Source organism: Petromyzon marinus, chromosome 3, assembly GCF_048934315.1.
Source record: "Petromyzon marinus isolate PM22_M1 ecotype Great Lakes invasive population chromosome 3, UKy_Petmar_22M1.pri1.0, whole genome shotgun sequence".
Classification (NCBI taxonomy): Eukaryota; Metazoa; Chordata; class Hyperoartia; order Petromyzontiformes; family Petromyzontidae; genus Petromyzon; species Petromyzon marinus.
The window spans coordinates 24,012,218-24,029,084 of NC_133669.1; the positions used below are offsets into that span (position 1 = coordinate 24,012,218).

Consider the following 16,867-nt stretch of genomic DNA (forward strand, 5'->3'; position numbering starts at 1 on the left):
GATTCTGGGGGATTCGCAGCTTACTTTGGTCGCTTAGAGTGGACCCGCACGACGACTGACCTACAAGAGATGCAGAAGCGTGATGGATTGTGGTGGCGCGGATAGGCGGCCTTCATCCAGTAGTGGGTAGACCATGGATCATGATGATGATGACTTATTTCCACGCGTGATTTTTTTTTAAGTTTTCAATCAACTTTTTATTTATATAATAGGTTATGTTTTTTTGTTTTTTTCTTCTAGTTATCCCGATCAAGCTGTCGGCGTCATGAAACAATCGATTCTGAATGCCCAATGTGCAGTGCAAAACAGCCCCCAGAATAAGGCATCGCAGACCTACGTCTTAAATCTGTTTTAAGTGATCTCTGAGGGCTGCAAATCAAACTTGGGAGCAGCGGTTTCAATGCCGCAGTGGGCTAACTTGCAGCTTACGCAATCACCGCCGCGCGTACTATGAACACAGTATTTATATCACTAATTTCCAAAGCCCACATCTCATAAAGCGATCCGGGTACACGGCGTGGACAAGGCTGGCTGTAGTTGTGGAATAAGAGCTTTCCACTACTGCAACTAAGTGTCAAACGCACGCACACGTGCAATGTGTTTTTCGCGCATTCGCGAAACCGCCGTCGTTTTAAATTTATGTAAACATTTGAGTGAACGACACACACCAGGGCATATTACGTAAGGGGCACGTGCTGGGAGTGTGTGTGTTTTTTTTATTTAAACCCCCCCCCCATAAGAAATCGTTTATCGTGAAAGTGCGCGCGAGTCGTCCGTCCCACTAATCGGCGTGCTCCAACAGAGCCCGGCGAAAAATGATTTTTTTTAAACAAAAAGAAATGTTTTAATACAATCAAAGCGTTCTTAGAATTCAATTGGAAAACATCGCTGGCGCTCGGGACCAAACAAAAAAAAACCGAGTGGATGTACTCCGCACGTTTTGTCTCGGCTCGCACGCCGCCTCCTCCCCTGCCTTCACAGAGGGATCGTTGTCAATTGGCAGCGCGTATTGTTGTCCATCGTCGCCGGATTGCAGCGGAATTGTATTTGTTTTATATATATAAACGTGCAGCTGCAGAGTTGGTGCCTGAGCGAGAGAGTACCCATGGTATTATTAAGTCACGGGGTTCCACGCGAGGGATCAGCGCCGGCTTCAGGAATAATTCGTCTCCCGGCAATGCGCGCGCACGTGTGTGTGTGTGTGCGCGCGTTACGAATGCCAACAACAATATCGCCCCGAATAGCAACATTATGGGCAGGGAATGTGTCTTTGTGTGCGGGCTATCTCCAGAGCTGCTTCAAACTGGGGCAAAGTGCACACCCGTGATGACGGTGTTGCAATACGCACGACTGACGCGGCAGTGGGGGGGGAAAAAAACACCGCACACACACACAAGCTCCGCTGGAAACACGGACAATCTCTGTAACCTCTTCTGCCATGTTTAAAAAAAGAAGGCCTTTATGTTATTCATGGCTGTCTGCGAGGGAGACGTTTATTCCATGGTCAGAGCGTCTTTTCCCACTCTTCCCCACCCCGCGCCACCCATCCCCACCCCGGGCACGTCCCCGCTACAACACCGCGCGCCGAGACGACGATTCGGTAACGCGCACGTTCTACAGGCATTAATCTTGCGCCGCGCCCTTTTGTGTTTACGCGGCAAACGCGAACGGTGTGTCACTTTCAGCGCCTTGGCATCGTCACACCGCCACAGCCAGGATTCCACCCCCCCCACCACCACCAGCACCCACCACCAGCACCCACCACCAACTCCAACTCGAGGTGCCGGCGATAAATCTTGTTTTGTTTATCAGCTGGAGTTTAGAGACGGTCGCGGTGCACGGGAAAACAATGTGAGCGTGGGCCTCTCTCCTTTGTTGTTGCTGCTGCTGCTTGCTTGCTTGCTTGATGCCTCGAAATATTGCGAGAGCAGTGGCCTCGAATTGGCAGCTTTGCGGCGAACTAGTTGGCCCAGCCGTGAGTGGTTTTTTTTTGGTTCCACAAAAGGAAACGCATGGCACAAAGTGAATAAAATAAAAGGTGTCGTGACTGTGACGTCTCAGAGGAAAAGGAAATCACTGTTTTGGCCACAGAATGTATAACACGGCCAGAATGGTGTTTTTTAATTTCTTTTCTCTCGAGCGCGTATGTCGGTCAACAGTTTATTCCCTCATTTGCTGTGCCCCCCACCCCACCCTCAATCTCCAACGCCGTTACAGTGCAAGATTACGACGATCAATAACAACACAGGTGCTCGTAACACATTCTTTTATTTTATGGAACCATTCGCGCAATTACTCAGAAGAAGAAGAAACAAAAGATGGTAACAAAAAATAATTCTGAGATGTTGCAACGCGTCTCGGCATATTCATCAATTTTCTTTTTTAATGGCCATTAGTTTTCACTCGCCGTAAGGCGATCCTCGTGCCGTCGAGTCATCAAGTTAATGCTCCAGAGAGGACGTAAACATCCTACAAGAGGCTTAAAAGTTGCGCTGACAATGGGTTTTAACGGCCCATCGGTCTCGTCTCGGTGGCAGGGCGCTCCCAGAATGTCACAAATGGGTCTCTCGAAAGCGCCGGGCTCTCACCAGCAAAGGGACGTGGCACGGATGCAGCGGTGGGCAGCCGTGGCTGTGCGAGGTATGAGTGTTGCTGTTGCAATCACCGGGGGAATCCTTGCACATGACGCACACGCTGACACGTGAATATAATGGAGCCCGGTTTCCCCCCCCCCCCAATTCGCCACTGCATGAGCCCTGGGTGTTATCTGAGCATGCTTCACCACGCCGACCATTGCGGGTTATTGCAAAGAAGGAGGCCATCAATCGGTTTAGATATCTCTCGCCACTGAATTTATCCGATACTGGATTACGCAGAGATACGGGATGCCTTGCCCCCCCCCCCTCTCCCCCCTGGTGGCCAGAGCTACGAGTTGGTGCTCCCTTGACAACCACCATGACAAATGTTTTGAACAACAGTGTAAAATAACAACAGACGTATTTAAAACGCGATTTACATTTCATTCATGAAAATACTTTCATTCACGTCTCGCGTGTTGTTTTAATTTAAACGTTTGGCTTCCGCAAATTGCGCAAATCAAATATCGGGGTCCCACCTGACCGACTGTCGTACCCCCTGAGCTGATGATGTCGCTGTTACTACGCCACTGGATTACAGGTGTGGCCCTGCCACGCAGAAATGTTGTATCTCCATAACTGGTGATAACCGATCTCTCCACTCTGGTGTCTCGGATTCTCACCGTGTAGTTGCCGTTAAACAAAAAAAATCCACATTGGCTGAGTCATAAAAACGGCGGTCGAGAATCACGAGTGGACGTCCACCACGGACATTGAGCAACGAGATGAACTTTGTGCGCAGGAGCGAGGTGGATTATTGCACCGCCTGACCGTGAGGAACGACGACGGCTTGGGGAGGCCTTCATACAGCAGTGGATAAATCATCGATGAAAACGACGCTTTTGCATTGGGAAGACCTCCGGGCTTAGGTAATGAGCACAGAGAGACCCTTCTCTGTGACGCTGTGAGTCACGTGGGGCGGAGGCGTGGAGGGAGGGCTCCGCACAGCCACGGACAAGCGAAACGCGCACACTCAGCAAGAACGGAAGACCAATCACACTCAGAGTGGCCCGCTGCAGGTTAGTTACAGCTGTGATAGATAATTGCAGGCATCATAAGGGACCGGCTTAGCCTCTGTGTTGTTATATTGGGGGTTTTATTTAATTTACAGGCCCTCTTGCCACTTTGGATGAGGACATCCCCCCATGCTGTGTGGGTCATGGTGGTTCGCTGACCATACTTCACCACTTTGGTCAATGCAGGTTGGCAACCTGCCAGATTCATAGCGCAGTGTGCAAACCACTGCGCCACCCATGTCACACGCGATGGTAAAGTGTCTGATTTATCTCTATTCCACCTTGTACGCTCTAAACGGCTCGTTTGATAATAGCGGCTGTTCGTGGGTCGTGGGAAATATGAGTGTCGCACGCCTCTGTTGTGCAGAGGCACATTTACCGAAGGAGAAAGCAACACTGGCTTCCTATTGTGTAGCGCGCATCGCTCTGAAACATCTCTGAGGTTTATTTAAACGCCGCTTCTTTCACCGAGCCTCAAAACAAACACACGTGGGAGGCACACGCACACAACAACAGCCCGTTCACCACGAACTGGTGTGCCATGCTAGGTGCACTTCGAGGCCGCGTGAAGTGTCGAAGGCTCGCTGGCAGGAGGTCACGGAACATACCCAGGTGCAATGGGTCGACCGACTGAGATGACGGGCAGAGGCACCAACTATATGCCTCCACACTGCCAGCTCTCGGCGTTTTATCCGCCCGGCGCTCCGCCCGTTGTTGTGAGCGTCGCTCCTCTGCCCCCCTGTTTGATGGTGGAGGGCGACTGCCTCCAACACATGCATACACGCACTCACACGTACATTAACACACGGTAGACACACACACCACTAGATGGTGGCGACGGGCGCAACGCGTGGACGCTTCGTGAGGTCATTGGACTGGAAGCACCTCCTCCCCCCCCCCTGCACGGATGTGTAAATTAGCCTGTACACGTGTGTGTCTACGCGGTGCACACAGAGTATTGTATATGTACGCACTTGTGTAGTGTCGTCGCCTGCTTGCGTTCACACCGACAGAGACAGCACCTGCGATCTGCCTAGTGGCGTAAGCATGCGTCGTTGGCAGAACGGACCCTGGTGCAGGGAATGAAGTGGAGGACCAGCGACCCTCACTCAGCCACTCTCCCCCTTCAATACCCCTCCGCCCGCGCCTGCCTTCACCACTCGAGCCCATGCCCCCCCCCACCCCCCCGCCGTGTGGTTGTACACCACTGTAGTACACTCCAACAGCGACCGCCACTCGTGTGGACTAACTGCCACGTGGACGTACAGCCACGTGCCCGTCCGTTGATGGGACTTTAGGTCCATGTGCAGGAGGATGAATGCCGGAGTGTAACCCCGTGCACTGCTGTTGCACGTTTGACACACGTTCGGCGGAACTCGCGCTATCGAGTGTGGCGGGCGATGTGGGAGCCGTATCCTGTTGTCCGTGTTTATTCGTGACATTTACTCAATGAGGTTCGGATGGATACACGTGGATAACAGGGTACACTTTCTGCCACTTCGATGTCAGGTCTCGCCATCCAGCACTGGGGATTGAAGGCTCGGATAATGGGGGGGGGGGGGGGTGAAATGAATGGGGGCTGCCGCTAAGGTGAGAAACAAGCGGCTGGCTCATTGGCAGGGGCGGAGTTACAGGGGGGCTGGGGGGGGGGCTTAGCCCCCCCTGAAATTTTGGGAAAGTCGGTAATCGGGATAACCGGATATCCGGCTGCTGCAAAATGCTGCAGGCTGCCACCTTGTGCTGCCCTGCAGGCTGCCACCTTGTGCTGCCCTGCAGGCTGCCACGTTGTGCTGCCCTGCAGGCTGCCACCTTGTGTGCTGCCCTGCAGGCTGCCACCTTGTGTGCTGCCCTGCAGGCTGCCACTCCGTGCTGCCCTGCAGGCTGCCACCTTGGGCTGTTGCCCTGCAGGCTGCCACCTTGTGCTGCCACCTTGTGCTGCTGCCCTGCAGGCTGCTGCCACCTTGGGCTGCCCTGCAGGCTGCCACCTTGTGTGCTGCCCTGCAGGCTGCCACCTTGTGCTGCCACCTTGTGCTGCCCTGCAGGCTGCCACCTTGTGTGCTGCCCTGCAGGCTGCCACCTTGTGTGCTGCCCTGCAGGTTGCCACCTTGTGTGCTGCCCTGCAGGCTGCCACCTTGTGGGCTGCCCTGCAGGCTGCCACCTTGTGTGCTGCCCTGCAGGCTGCCACCTCGTGCTGCCCTGCAGGCTGCCACCTCGTGCTGCCCTGCAGGCTGGCTGAGCGGCAGCCTTTCGAACTTATCGAACTTATTAGCCACATCAGCGGCTCTGACCTATTAATAAACTCCGCGTTCAAATCCAATAAAATTTGTTTTATACATTTGTGGCGCCCATTGTAAAACATAAACACACTGGATATCTCAGAATATTGAAGTCAGCCCCCCCCCCCCCAAAGTCAAAATCCTGGCTCCGCCCCTGCTCATTGGCTTCTTCGGTGACATCGGACGACGTTCGCGGATGCGCACGGCATCCTCGCACGGACGCCACGGAGAGCTCGCGCACAGACGATGCGGAGGGAGACTCCTTCTCGCTCGCTCACTCGCTCCACGTGCTCACATCGTACATACAGCCACCCACTCGGAATGTGTTTTAGCTCGTGCTGCCAACCAACGTTGCCGAATGTATGAGCGCCCAGCAGGCCGTTAGTGTGGCTGATGTTTGGAGGGCGGCGGATATGTGACAGAGGCGTTATGACCTGCTGATTTTCTTTGGTTCCTTATGTACCCTCCGCAAACGAAGCGAATGATTATTTCGTGACAGCTGTGCAGCACCGATGCCAGGCGCCGCACAGCACATTGCACGCCGACGCGGCACGCGCCACGCGGCGGGGGACACCTGCAGATGCGCTCGTTGCACCGTGCGAGAGAAATTCGCAGAAGGTTCAACGAGCAGAGCGCGACCTCGCCAATCTCCGCCTGGGGCCCCCGAGCCCCTTGCGCCCAATACGGGGCGCACGTAACTTGGCGCGAGGCGGCCAATGCGTCTCGAACGCTTTGTGTGGAGCCGTGTTAAGCCCCCTTTGCTTCATCGCCTCTTGGACGGAGAAGCTCGCGACGAGGTGGAGCACGTAAACGGACGGACGGAAAGGGCTCTAGCTTCGGCGCTGTTAAAGCGCACGGCGTCATTTCCTCACCCGGCACACCACATCCAGTACGCCTCTCGCCACAGCTGTGGCTACGTCTAACTACGAGTCGCGTGCCTACTCCCGTCCACCAGCGAGCCGGGACATTTTCGGCAATGAGGAATGAATCCCGGGTCCGCATGGGGGGGCTCACATCGACTTGGCCCATGAGATCAGAAATCAAACCACGCATCCCAGTTCACAGATGTGCAGCGGCGGCGTCTCTCGTCCTCCTGTGTTTGTCTCCTTGCCACAGTCCAGACTAAAGCCCCCACCCATCCCCCCGTGGAAGAGTTGCCCTAACGCAGCATAACGGCGGCAATTAAGCCTAATGACCAATCAACAATCGATCTTCATTTATCAAACTCTGCTGATGGTGACGATGTGTCGAAACCTTTGCGCGCGGTTATGGACTCCCCTGGATGCCTGTTGGAACCGATGGGCTGTGTAAGAATGTATATTTTTTTATGCGGAGAGACGGGATACAAAAAGTAGGCGTATTGTCTACTTTATCGGTTTTGTTCTCCACAGCGACGCTAACGATTATTTTGTGTTAATTTATAAACCCTCTAGTTGGAGTGCCCCCCCCCTCTCTCCTCGCCCCATCCCCTGTGCCGCACCAACACCGACCTCCCCGCCGGGCTCACGATGACTGACCCCGGCCGCCCCCTCCACCCGGCGACTCGATGGGCATCGTGACGATGAAAGGTCACGGAGAGATGCATTTACTTATTTATTTTGAACGTGGAGGAGAATGGTAACGCTAGCGGCTCTGGTGGCTTAGAGGGGGGGGGGGGGAGTGCGAGTTAACCCGTTACAACAACAAAAATGCGTCTCTCTAAACACACGTTTTCATATTTGCAATGTGCGTGTCGTGAGCGGTCTTCCAGAATACTGCGGTGTTATTAATCCATGAAATAATGCAGAGTTCATCCCCGTAATATTTAAACAAATTCTTTGGTGATGCCGCTGCTGTTGCTGCGTTGGCAGCGGTGCACAAACAACAAACTCGACACATTTGTCAACAACTGTGTGGCATTAAAAGGCTACAATTTAAAATTAGCAGTGGCCCCTCTTCATAGCACATGCATTGGTAGCGCCACACGTTCATTTGCTTAGAAACGTGCGTTTGGAATATTTGGCTGAATGACATCTCCACATGATAAGCTCACTTCGTTGAGCTATCATTTGCGGTTTCTGAAAAAGAGCTACATAGCTCAGTGGGCCTTAGCTGGTAACATATAATAAATAGTTTCGTTTGTATTTTAGTTTTTCATTTATGTTCCGCGTAGAACGGGGCATTGCCTGAAACGTCACCGATTATGTCCCTCCTTTTAAGGCCACACTGTTAATGGCAAATGAGTTACATGTTCCCCTTATTTTGAAAGTACGAGTTGGCGGTTAAGGGGGAAGAGTGGCTAAGACGGAGCTTTGGTGGGGAGCGGTTGGTGATAGGCGATCGGGGGAATGTAGAGAAGGGAGTGATGGTCGTGGTGGGGGGGGGGGAAGAGCCCTTTAAACATCGCAGAGACACGCTGCGTCGGAGCAGAATGACCACTCTTCAGCATCTCATAGCACGCGATCGGAACCGCGCCTGCATAAGCCATTCCGCACGTTGGCTGCGCTGAAGCCGTTTTGAATAAACACAAGACGCCTCCCCAGACACAATTCTTTCTTTCAAAGCCATTACCGCACACGCGCCCGGCGAACCAATCGGGAACGAGCCAGCTGGTCGCTAAGGGTTCGCTCCTGCCTGCCCGGAGCGGTGCTGGGTTAGAGCAGGGGGTGCCGAGGAGGGATGAGACAGAGAGAGAGAGGGGGGAGTGGGGGTAGAAGAAGTGTAGGTGGTGGTGGTGGGGGGTGGGAGGCGGCGTTGTGGCTGCTGTTGTCGCACGGCTATTGCTAGGGAGACGGTCGCATGTGGCGACGGCGCGACTTGGCATCGCGCCAGTCGATTGGGGACGTTGGCAGGAGGTCCGCGTTCGTTGAGCGATTGCGCCGGCTTCGACCGCTCAAAGCCTCCGAACACTGGGCGGGCAGCGCGAGCGTGAGCAGCAGCGGGTTTCCGTGCGGCACGCAGATCCGGGGTGGAGGGGGGTTTTTTGTTGTTGTTGTATGTTCCTCCGGATATCGTGGAATTTTGAGAAATGCCTCACTACTGCCAATGACGGCGACGAGGGGCCCGCTCAAGTTTCGAGTTCATTTTGTTGAAACCGGGCTGACACCGCAAGGGAGCCGGGATGAGTCTCGGTCGCAAGAGTGACCAAAGCAAAGCACGTGAATGAAGCGATTAGAAATTGGAGCAAAAACAACTTTGAAAATATTGCACGAACATAAATAAATGTAACATTATGAAACATTATAAATGCATTTACCTTCGATCGTTTCCCACGAATCAAAATAATCTGGGGCCAATAGACCTTCTTGTCATTCTATTAACTCACAGCCCTTTGTCAGTCCACTGCTAGATGAAGGCCTCCTCCGCATGCTTTGTCTGCCATGCGGATTGTCTCACCATACTTCACCAGGCTGGTCAATGTGGCTTGGTGAAGGTGGACCTGCCCAAGACCCATTCAGATGTAACTCGCCACTGAATTGTAAGCCATGGTCGGGATTTGAACTCAGGAGGTTCATAGTGCACAAACCACTTTGCCACGGCTCCACCGAGCCCTTTTTTTTTACAATGAAACAAGATCGACTTCGTGGAACCGAAGTCGCCGGTTCAGTCATGTAAAGTGAAATTAAGATCAATTATCAAAAAATATAACTTTGAGGTAGTTGATCGTGTTTGCATTACTTCAGTGAAAACAGATGCGCCTTAACGCAGCAATGTTTCTACTTAATGAAAAAGACTGCTTCAGAGGAAACTCTCTTTGGGTGACGCAACATTTTTGATTAATTTCTTTATTTGTGACCAACAAGGGAGAACCTCTCCTCCAGCTGCTTGATGTAACCACATCAGATTCCACACCTTCCTCAATAAAAAATAAATAAACCGTTTTCTTTTACTAATTTACAACGACGAGTGTTCACTTACATTTACAAATTGTTTATCTAGGAAAGCCTCACAGATCTGAAGAATGCATTCCGGGATGGTTCTGCATTATGAAGTTTGGCCAATTCAATGAATGAGACTTTGTTGGCTTTGTGGGATAAAAATCGCCAAACCCGGAGAAAATACACCGTGCCAATCAGGAGGTAAACACTCAGCACCACCATCTACCGGTCACGCTGCGCAGCGCCACACCTACAATACCTGTGAAGCCACAGTGGCCTTCCACTGAAGAACAAACCAGGCTCCAACCTTGCTTAGTTTCCGAGATTCGTCGCACTCGGGCCCACTTAGGGTCATTTTGTCATCGCGTTTGCGCGACAGTCTCTTCCCTTTGTCCGTTTAGCCTCCTGGAACCGCGCGCTCGGCTCCTCCCTGCAGCATGCAGCATGGGAAGCACGCGCCCCGTTACCCATACGCAGCTCAGTGTTCAGGGGCCCTTAACACATGCGTGCATTGGGGGGTGGCTGTGACGGGGTGGAGACTCATGGGGGGGGGGAGCTGGAGACAGGGCTTGCAGGCACGTCCGCTGTACTGTACACACTGTACACTTGCCGTGCCTGCATGGAGCTTAGTGTACAGAGCACAGCCGGGGAAAGAGAGAGGGAGAGAGGGGAAAAAAACACAACTCCCGCGCTCACCTTCAGAATCGGTGAAACCGGTTGGCGCTCTCCGCTTGCGATGGGAGTTTGACAAAAGGGACCTCGTGGACCGGTTCACAATCGACGAGGACAGACAAGACGAACATGTCTGTCGGACGTGCGGTTCACATTAATTCGAATTGCCCCGAGGCGAGAGAATGAATGCAGCAAAGGAGAACGCGGCGGCGTTGTAACCTCGGCTGCAAATCCCCAAACCTTTCGGCAGGGCCCCACCATCTCTGCCAAAATCAAAACCAGGTCAATGCCACCGCACGCCCGCCGTCCTCGCTCCAGTGACGCCGCGTGAAACACATTGGAATAATTATGCTGCCCAAGGATTGTTATTTGATCCGTGCGGAGAAATTATATATTTTTTGCTATTTTGGTTTACTCGTAGAAATCGAGAGGGCATGTCGTCACCTGCAATAACAAACCAAAAAACCCGTCAATAATTTGCCTACTTGTTAAAAAAAAATTGCCCAACGGAGGAACTTGTTTTCGTTTTTTCTGGCCGGTTAAGTATTCGGTTGCCGCACCATCGGTCCAAAAATAATTAACAAAATACAATACAAACACACAAAATTCAATCGACAAAAATGTATATTTCCCAATGCCGATTATTTGCCCTAGAAAACCTCACTGAGTGAGCCTCAAGACTCCTCTACAGGAGGCCCCTGTGCCATGAACGAAACACGAAAAAACTGTTCTGGAGAAATTAGCTTTCAATCTTGAATTCGGGGACAATTACATTTTGTGCTGTCGTGTATCGCGCCGATTTGAGTTTTCTAATTTGCTTTCATTAATTTATTTTCTTACTCTTTCCACCGCACAGTTGATTGTGCACAGCAGAGCAAAAGACAACGCCATGTGCACTACGGTAATTGCACTTCGCGATTAATTTATCCCTCACGGGGCAAGCCAACGCGAATGGGGAAGTGTTCACCACACGAGGTGGCAGCCCACGCACCAATGGGTGCGGCCCACAGATAAGATTCGGTCCACTCACCAGATGGAGTCTTGGACATCGAAATGCCCCCGCGTGGAACCCTTGAGTCTTATAACCCCCTGTTCCGTGCCGTGGGGTTTCTCCGGGCACTCCGGCTTCATTCCCACGCGGAGCCAAACGCTCATTCGCGGAATTGTCCAAACACTTCCCACTTCGGGACCGCCATAAAAAAAAACAATAATATAAGGGGAGTCTTCGAGACTCGGTGAGAAATTCCCAGCTCATTCATCACAGGCTGCCGCCGGTCGCGTCGACGGCGACGCCGGCGAAGATTTGTGCCGCGCATGGGGCCATCGGCGGTGCGAGGTTCGCCCCCAACTCGGTGCAGCGACGATCCCCGACTGCTCTATCGGCCCCGGACGACACGAGCGCGGACTGCAGGGGACACGACGATAACGACGACGATGACTGAGCGCTCATTACGAACAGACGGATGGACGGGAGGGGGGTGGGTGGGCGCTGGGTGGTGTAAAGGTGGAGGCAGGGAAGGGCGGGCGAGGAGAAGAAGGGGGGGGGGGGAGGTTCAGACTGCTGCTCAGTCGCACTACTAATTAGAAGAGACCAGGCCACGCCATGAGAAGTGCAGGCCGCAGACATGGGGTTATAGATTGTTATCGCGACTGAAACTCAAGCGGCAGCAGGAAAGCTTGCAGTCACAAACCAATTTATCCTCGCTGCACGTTTGTTATTATACCGTCCCGTGCGAACGCAACTCTCGTCTCGTCGTCTGTCAGATGCCGCCGTCTCCTTTTCACTCGAGAGTCGCTCTGTTCATTAGCGTCCACGCAGAGCTGAGCCGCTTCTAATCAAAGTCGCCCGGCAGACAACAAGAAGGGCCTCCGTGTGAAGAGCGGGACGGGCCGCTCCGCTGGAGACATCAAGCCGGGCGAAAACAGTTGGACGTAAGATCGCATAATGGCCTCGTTTGTATGGGCGGCAATCAAAAGGAAGGGAAAGCGACCGTTTGTCAAGTGGCCGATTTCGCGTAGCGACATCGCCGACCGCGTCCGCGTTCTCGGCGAAATGTTACGCGCGGACGGAGGCGCAGTGAAGGATTGACAGACGTGACGATGACGACAACAACAAAGATGGGAAACCATGAAAGCAACGTTCGCAGTCGCGCTCTGTGTTTTGTTTTTGACGGCCGGTTTGGGCAGGAGGCCCTCACGCCACCGCTACCGTCACCACGGTGTGGAACTGTGCACGAAACAACACGGGGCTGTGTCCTCACAAACCACAATCATTCACGATGCGGAGAAAAACAACAATTGCAATGGGTGCACGAGTGAGCGAGCGCTTTACCAAATAAATTCAGTTCCTAGCACTGGCGACGGGGGTGGGTTTTTTGTTGATTTACATTTCAGAAATATGACTCATCTGTTAGGAAAAAAATGGCAAAATCCAAGTAAATGTACTCATCTTCCGAGAGTTTGGCGATTGGGGCGACTGTGAGTGCCTGAGCGGGCACGGGCGGGCGCCGTGAGCCGGCACCGGAATCTTGGTGCCGGGGGGGGGAGGGGGGCACTGCTGTGGCCGCTCACGGGGGCCGTGCCCGCCGTCGGCGACCGAGCAGGCCACGTTTACGAGGCCGCGACGCGGGGGGGCCGCGCTCGGCGCTCCGCCATGGAGGCTCGTAAAAAAAGCAACGGGAGAAACCCGAGAAAAGCTGAAAGCTACCGGTCTGGCCTGGCCGGTACAGCCCCCCGGTAGTTTTAGAAAGGGTGTCCTGGGTATTACAAAGTATTTGCTAATACTGCATCGGGACATTTTCAACCCTTCTGGCTGCACGTTCAACTTATGTGGGCAACGGGCGGGGCTACCTGGGCAGTGGGCGCGGGCCACCTCAGGAGTGGGCGGGGCTACCTGGGCAGTGGGCGGGGCCACATGGCGGCCGTTGACTGTGCAGGCTGAGCTAGCGATTGAGTCGGTGCGGCTTTGATGGCTGCATGGACATACTTCACCAGACTGGTCACAGTCAATTCAGGTTAATTTGTTTAACCAGTTGACAAAAGCAAAAACAAGGTAAAATAAAGTACAGCAATCAGAAGAAATGTGGTCAAGTTGGGGAGGCCAGAATCAGTCCAGGGATCAGATGTAAAAATAAAAAAAATAGTTTATATGTAAGTTCTATAATTACCACTGGACACAATGGGGGGACACGTCGTTAGACTTAACGACATTGACAAACAATGCCAAGGACAAAGCCACGGCTCTCTTGGGATAATTGTGCTGATTAAAAAAAATGAAACTGAGAAGGATACGATTTCTCTTTGCCATAAACTCGTAAATAAACAAAACCCAACCAGGAATGCAACTTCAATTAAACACATAATTAAAACCGCCATCACGTGCGGCTACAATTTCGAGCGCAATCGAATTAGAATAACAGACAACTTTCAGCGAAATGCTGTGCGACTGACAATGAGGCACCAACGAAGACGGTCGCTTATCAGAGAGGGAGCGCCAGCGGTTTAATCTGTCCACGGAGACAACTCGCGATGCTAAAAATGTAACAAAAAATAACGCACGTTCGTTCGCGAGCTTCATTCGGATGCCATAAGCTACGGCATCTTAAGAGCGCGTGATGCGCGGCGCGCTGCGCTCAATTTAAAAGCCCCTCGGTACCAGCAACGCAGCAATCGGCCCTGCAGAGTGCCGGCGAGCGCTCCATTCTGTCGCTCTCTTCGGCCCGCAAAGAGAGAGTCGTGCCACCTAATTAAACTCACATTCGCAGGGGGTGTGGTGGGGGGCGGTATGCCAATCTTACAAAACGTCCGCCGACCTCCCGACCTCCCGCCGCACAACTCGAGGTCACCTGGGCCACCCCCCGCCGTGGCAGGGTGGTGCAGCCCAGAATGCCACGGTCGCTATAAATGGCACTGCCCAACGCATCCTGCTCACCCAATATGTCCTGAACGGCCGCCGGTTCCAATTTCCACCGTTGGCCTCCGAGTCTTGTTGCTAACTAGACGCTGCAAAGGCGGACACAAATATATACGCGGTGTGTGTGTGTGTGCTTTGCGGCGTGCGAGACAAAGGCGGCCGGGCGTGGTGCTGGCCACCCACCCCCTCGTGGTGTGCCGTGCCGGTCTTCATAGGTGCTAATCGCTAACAGCACTTGCTCCTACAAGTCTGTTGAGGCTATACAGAGGTGGGGGGGGGGGGGGGGAATCTGCGAGTGCGAGTACGATCATTCTAAAACCGTGCCAAGCGTTTAAAACAATAATGCCGACGTTAACAGCTTGGGCACAGAGACCCCTCGTAATTAGCCACCGACACATTTTTTATTTTTCTTTGGGAATCTTTTTTCTTCTTCTTCTCCTTCTTCAAAACGCAGTCCCCCGTCGTGTTTACGTTTCAAAGCGGGGAAAAATAAACCGCTGACATCAGCAACAGAGGAGGGCGCCGGTGTTGAACAAACAAGCAGCGAGCCTGGGTCTGCCACGGGGCCGTGACGGGGCCGTGACAGGAGCGAGATTGAGTGGCATGCCCGTCCAGCCTTGGGGGAAGGTCAGATGAGATATATCAGTTCACTCATTAACTTGTGTGTGACCGGGAGAGACAGAGAGAGAGAGAGAAAGTTCGAGGGGGAGGTATTTTTGGGTTGAGGGGGTGGCATCTAAACAACCAACCTCCTCCCTCCACCCTCCTCGTGCTGTCAGTTGCCTGTAAGCCGAGCAGTTCTGTGTTTACATCGCATCAGTCAAACAAAGCAACAGAAAAAAAAACACAGAGGGGAGGTCAAGCGACCTTGCAGCTGCTCTGTGAAAAGGGTCCAGATTATAAGCACAGGAAGCTTTTAGCCGCGTATTTGTGGGAGTCGCGCTCTCGTCTCGCCGTGTCTCTTAGGGAGAGCGACAAAATGGAGAGATACAGAGAGAGAGAGAAGGGAGAGAAGGGAGAGAGCACGGCCGTTATCCCTCACTCCGTGGCTCGTCGCTCTCCCGCGGGAAACAACTTTGCCCAGACTCACGCTCGCCTCCACCGCCGCTCCTTCTCCGCATCGCAAACAACAAAAAAAGATTTCTGGACGGCCCCCAGCACCCCCTCGACTTCCTCCTCGGCACACCGTCTGATGGCACGAAGAGTCACGCCGCCACATTCATCCCGCACGTAACGTAACCTCGTTAACAGCCCAGCTGGTTGGCCTCTTACTCCTCCTCCTCCTCCCGACCTCGTCACGAGAGGAGAGAGCGCGCGACGAGGTGTTTGGGCAGCGGAGGTATAACAATTTGCGCAAATTCGAATACATCGCGGATATTCGATGCGACGATCGATTCTCTCTGTCGCCAGCAGCGCGGTGAATATAACGACTCGAGTGGCTGCAGAGGTCACGCACCATTCACGCAGCGCGCGTGTGCCATTCGGGGCGTGCGAGCTCAATCTTGTACGACGCACCGTGCTCCACCGCGACACCACGAGCCGGCCCCATCGGCCGCTGCGGGAGATCAACTCTCCGTGCCGCTGGGAGGCCCTCGCCACGACCCACGGCGCGCCACGCCGGTCTGTCCACTAATTCCTCCTTCTCCGGAAAGTTCCGTTTCATTTATAGAGACAGAACGCAGGACTTTGGACCCCCCCCCTCTTCCCCCCTGTAGCCGACGCGTCCTCCCCCGAGGGAGAGGGCAATCTTTCCTCGCGTATAGCTCTCAATTACAGACACGAGAGGGAGTTGGGAAGAGCCTATCGTGTCGATCTGCTCCCACAACCACAAAGCCCCGACCCCGAATACAAACTCTGACCGAGCTCTGTACCTTCCGCTGCAACACCTCCAACTACCCCCCCCCCGCCCCATTCCCGTCACCTCCCGCCCCTCCCTTCATCACCTTATCTTTATTGAGCCCCTAAACAACGTGCACCCCCCCCCCCCCTTTTTCAAAACCACACAGCACACCTTGGTTGAGATACTGCTGATTTAAAAACATTCGTGACTGAGCACAGCACTCAGCACAGCGCCCACCCACCACCCCGCTCCTCCTCCTCCTGCAGACTCCATCCCCCCCCCGTCCCTCCACCCACTACCCCCCCCCCACTGTGAACTCTACCCTCTCCCCTCCCCCCATTTCCCCAGACAGCTTTTGGTTATCAGCCGTGCCCGTTATTAATCACTGATTCCGTACCGGTTAAACGTGTGGCTAAATATGTGCGGCTCAGTGAGTGTGTGTGTGTCGGTGCGTGTGTAGAGGGAGCGGCAGAATAGCGGTTAGCGCTACGCTGCGCTACGAACCCGGCGACCCGGGTTCTATCCCCGCTCACGGCCAACAACCAGTGGCGAAAATCTGAACCGGTCCTGGGCCTGCCCTAGGTCGATTCAGCCTCAAATGAGTACCTGGTGCGGTGTGTAATAAACATCGCCACTGGGGAGAGAAAGGCGGCCGGG

The 16,867-nt window shown here is 53.5% G+C and overlaps 1 protein-coding gene and 1 long non-coding RNA gene across 9 annotated transcripts in view; one reads left to right on the top strand and one right to left on the bottom strand.

Annotated features, from left to right (window-relative positions):
- The window catches only part of LOC116957638 (DNA (cytosine-5)-methyltransferase 3A), a 122,540-nt gene that overhangs the window by 41,930 nt on the left and 63,743 nt on the right, over positions 1-16,867 (bottom strand). The window lies entirely within an intron of this gene.
- The window catches only part of LOC142905973 (uncharacterized), a 39,012-nt gene continuing 23,540 nt past the window's right edge, over positions 1,396-16,867 (top strand). The window contains exon 1 of the long non-coding RNA XR_012929998.1: positions 1,396-1,600. This is a non-coding gene — a long non-coding RNA (uncharacterized LOC142905973). The remainder of the gene's footprint in view (positions 1,601-16,867) is intronic.